At 40.4% G+C, this 4,653-nt stretch overlaps 1 long non-coding RNA gene across 1 annotated transcript; it reads left to right on the top strand.

Moving 5' to 3' along the window:
- Positions 1-1,629: 1,629 nt before the first annotated feature.
- On the top strand, positions 1,630-3,898 carry LOC122139246. The gene is made up of 4 exons (XR_006156132.1): positions 1,630-1,784; positions 2,433-2,558; positions 2,945-3,049; positions 3,281-3,898. It is a non-coding gene; the product is annotated as an uncharacterized LOC122139246 (long non-coding RNA).
- The last annotated feature ends 755 nt before the right edge of the window (positions 3,899-4,653 follow it).

The raw sequence follows: 4,653 nt of genomic DNA, 5'->3' as shown, positions 1-4,653 counted from the left end.
ACGTTTTGCAACGTTTTGTTGGGGCTGAACGCAGCCCTGGCCATCGCCACAGCCTGCTCCTTACTGGCTCCCCGATTGGCAGGTTCCATTCGCGCCACTCAAATGGCGAATTCCTCCCTGGCCGTCTGCACAACGAGAATGGACTGATCCACCGTGGCCACCCTGAACTGCCTGGCCCCTCGTGGTCCCCTGAACTTTCGGGTCCACCGTGGCCACCTGAACTGCCTGGTCCCTCGTGGTCCCCTGAACTTTCGGGGCCACCGTGGCCACCTGAACTGCCTGGTCCCTCGTGGTCCCCTGAACTTTCGGGTCCACCGTGGCCACCTGAACTGCCTGGTCCCTCGTGGTCCCCTGAACTTTCGGGTCCACCGTGGCCCCCTGATCTGACCGAGCCACCTGGGCTACCAGGGGAGCCATCGCTGCCGGTCCCAGTTCCCCTACACGGGCCGGGGCCGCCATCCCTCCCCCTGTTCTGCCTCCACCAGTCCACCTCCCTCCTGGTCTCTTTGTTTTGTGTTTTATTGTGGTTCTGAGGAGCATCTGGAAGCTGCTCCTTAGAGGGGGGGTAGTGTCACGGTGTCTGTTCTGTGTCTCCTGGGTGGCCACTAGAGGTCTCACTTCCCCTTATTGTCACCTTCGTCAGAACTTCATTTCCCACTAGCCTTAGCTGCTCATCACTGTTCATTGTATTCAGCTGTCACCACTTACCTTGTTTGCACCTGTCTTTAAATACCCTGGTTGTTTTCTGTCATTGTTACGGAGTCCTTGTTGCATGTCACCCTGCTTTTTCCTGGTTCCCTAGTGGATGTTTTGTGTTTCGTGTTTTGGACTGTTTAATGTCACCCTGGTTTCGTGTTGTCCTTGCTTTGTTTGTGTTTCTTGTTTTGGACTGATTACCTGGATGTTGACCATTGCCTGGCTAAGTTTATGATTTTTGGATTGCCCCAATAAAACACTGCAAATGGATCTACCTGTCTGTGTGCGTTTCGTGACTAGGGGCTGTAGCTGGTGTGCATTGTAATTAAAGGGTTAGTTCACCAAAAAATGAAAATTAGCCTGTGTTTTACTCACCCTCAAAGCATCCTAAGTGTATGTGACTTTCTTCTTTCAGACGAGTCCAATCAGAGTTATGTTAAAAATTGTCCTGGCCCCTTCAAGCCTTTCAATGGGGGTAAGCGGGTGTTGATTGTCAAGAGTTAAGAAGATGTGAAATAAAGTGCATGTATCCATAATAAAATGTCCCTCACACAGCTCTGGGGGGTGGGGAGTGAATAAAGGCGTCCTGTAGCAAATGCATGTGTTTTTTGTAAGATAAATATCAAGATTTTCAAACGTAATAAACACTCTTTTTTTCTCACTTCCACTGACTGTCGTATGCGGAAGCCATTCCGGCGCATGACGTAAAATGTCTACGTTGTGTGACTAGTGTGGAGGGCGGAGGATGTTGGAGTTAAGTGATTAGTGACGAACGCGCGACAAAACAAAACACCGGTCAAGCCCGCTTACCCCCATTGAAAGGGTTTGGAGGGGCCAGGAAAATTTTGAATATAACTTAAAATAATTGAATATAATATAAGAAACACCTAGGATGCTTTGAGGGTGAGTAAAAAACAGGTAAATTTAAATATTTTTTTTTTGGGTGAACTAACCCTTTAATTTTAATGGTTTGTTGTTTCTGACTAAAGGGCTACATCGCTGGTTATCCACCTCATCCAGATCAAGGAGAGATTCATTATCCCTATCCACCAGAGTCAAGCGGACAACCTTATGTTCCTCACAACCCTGTAAGTTTACATACACAGAGATTTACCACAGATCCTTTTATCCAAAGTGATAAATAATAAATGCTCCAACACAAGTAGTTCATCTTAAGGTGGCAGCAACTTTTGAATACAATTCCCAAATTGCTTGATTAGCTCTAGCATAGCAGAATCAAGATCATCTATAGAACAGCTGTTCATACAATTTATTTATTTTTCGATTTATTTTGCTATATATATATTTTTTTTTGTCTGTGTGTTGTTGTTGTCTCGGTGTACTAGAAGCTTATGTTACTAAAACAAATTCCTTGTATGCGCAAGCATACTTGGCAATAAAGCTCTTTCTGATCTGATTCTGAATGGGAAAATAATGCAGGGACCGCAAAAGGTGCTAGATGCAAGAGCAACTGACAAAGGCATCAATCTAATGCATGTTTACATAGAGAAACAATGTAAAAGCAAGCAGTGGAATTATTAAATATGTTCAGTGGGCACAGTCCCGAAGATATAAATTCTGTTTTGATTTAGCTGGTGGACCTGTATAGACATGTAAAACTTAATTCCAAAATTCAGGATATGCTATTTTTTAAGCAAGAAGAGCAGTGAGTACATGAAGCAGTACAGTTTATTTAAACAGTAAAAAATCAATATTGTGCATTTTGTCTTTTTAAGGGCTTCCATCCTGAGTCTGTGCCTCAAAACCCTGTCTATCCTCCTAACTTTGGACCTGGGCTTCCCCCAGCTCAGCCGCCCCAGTGGAACGCCCCTCCAACCCAGTACAACCCATCTGCACCTGTGGTACATCTAAAATCTTTTGCAAATGTCTTTGCTTTTCATCCTGCATGTTTAAATTTCTATGTGCTTATTTGTAATACAAAGATAGCAAGCAAATGTGTAAAAGATAAAAAGGAATTAAAAATGCATAAATGGTTCTGAAGGGGCCAACACAGGGTTAAGTGTTTTTCATAACAATTGCAATTGTACTAATACTTGTCTTTCTTTCATTTTTTTAATTAACATACATCTATTATATATGATTTCTTCTTTGTTACTATCTTTGCTTGCATTGAAATATCCACACAAATTAAGTCGGTATTTATGTGTATGTGCTTGTTTGTGTATATATATTTGTACAGCACGAAAGTATACATGTATATAACATGATACTGTGTGTGTGTTCTCAGAACTATATGCCAGCAAAGAACAGCGCTCCCCCTGGGCCTGATACCACAGGGTTGAATATGAATGAACTGCCGCCAACTGCACCACTGCTCACTCCTCAGCTTGAGGTAACACCTAGATTTTTTTCTCAGCCTGTTAAATCATTAAAGGAGTCATATGATATTTTTTATGGTTTATTTGTTTCTTTTAACATCTGCCTGTGAGTAAACAAATGGCAGAAAATGTGCCACACATTGCTGTAAATGAATGTTAGAAAAAGGAAAGCTTTATGCCTTCTGACACATTTCATATTGCCAATGTCTCTTTGTGTCTCACACTCTTACCTGTCTTTTTTCTAGTCTCAACCATCTGCTATGAGCAGCATTTCCATAATGAATAAATCCAGTGACTCAGGTGTCCAGTTTGATAATAACAAAGGAAAGTCTTCTGGCAGCAACTTCCTGTAGTTACACCAATATCCCTGCAAGTGATATGGAAGCAAACACTTAGCTGGTCATTAAATTCATACAAAAAATTTTTGTTTGTTTTGTTTTTTTGGAAAGGACTACTGTTCTATTGTTAATCTTTATATTGATGATTACTTGATGATTACCTCAAACAGACCAGTCTGTATTGGTCAATATCATTGTACTGAGTAAATGAGTTTGGCCGAGAATCAATAAGACCTCAATTAAAACTGTTGCTTCAATATTTTATCATGACACATATTCTTTCAGGACTTAGTCTAGCTTAAGCGTAATAGAAAAATATTACAATTTTAAAAAGCCTAAATCTCTTATGCATTACGGAATGTAGTTTTAAGGTTTTTTTTTTTTTTTGAAGAATGTACTTGTTTAGACTTTAAATATGCAGTTTGTTAATAACGATAACGTCTATTTGAAAATTTGCTTCAACATTTTTGGAGGTGTGAGCTCCAGGGCGTCAGCTGCCATTCAGTACTCATGAACCCACCGAGAGCAGCCTGAGATCGGCCTGATCTTCTGGAATTTGCCACTCGCACTGATGTCTCTATAGTGGTTCTGAGATATAATTTGTTTTGGGTAAATCTAACGGGCAGTTTTTGGTCTCATTAATCTATTATTTGTTCCAAAACTAATAGTTTTGGCTGAGGGCAAAATCTCATCATGTTATATTTTATGTAATGTTAATGCTGTACATTATATCAGAGCGCTGCCTTTGTACTTTTGACTGAATTGTCTAGAAACTTTTATGATGGCTGTTGTTGATGTTTATTAAATATTATTATTCACTCGCTCAGACAATCTCTCTCATAATACTCTACTCCACATAATCGGCTGCTTTTAATATAGTTATACAATAAGCTTTCAATGAAGCAACTCAACGTTCCTTCATTACTAGTTCTGAAGTGATGTTTTTGAATTAGTAACAGAGGTTTGGGCTCAACTGTTAAACTGAGATTTGAATCTGTGGCGGAAGTAAGTAGTTCTGCACAAAAGAGGGTTTTTAAAGATACTCTTTTGTTGTATGTATTTACACACTCGTGTCATCAAACTGTTGTTTAAAGCACACTCGTGGCCATGAGATATGGCTGCACATTGGCACAGCTGTGATTCGGCTGTAGGTGATCACAGCGTGCTGATATATAGCCATATCTCATGACTACTCACAGCTACTTATGAGTTCAGTGGCCAGAAATTTTGAATAAAGTGGTTATTTTTGTTTTCTTTGACCTTTTGAATTATTATTATAT

Source organism: Cyprinus carpio, chromosome A4 (assembly GCF_018340385.1).
Source record: "Cyprinus carpio isolate SPL01 chromosome A4, ASM1834038v1, whole genome shotgun sequence".
NCBI lineage: Eukaryota > Metazoa > Chordata > Actinopteri > Cypriniformes > Cyprinidae > Cyprinus > Cyprinus carpio.
This window is presented reverse-complemented; position numbering and strand designations above follow the sequence as displayed.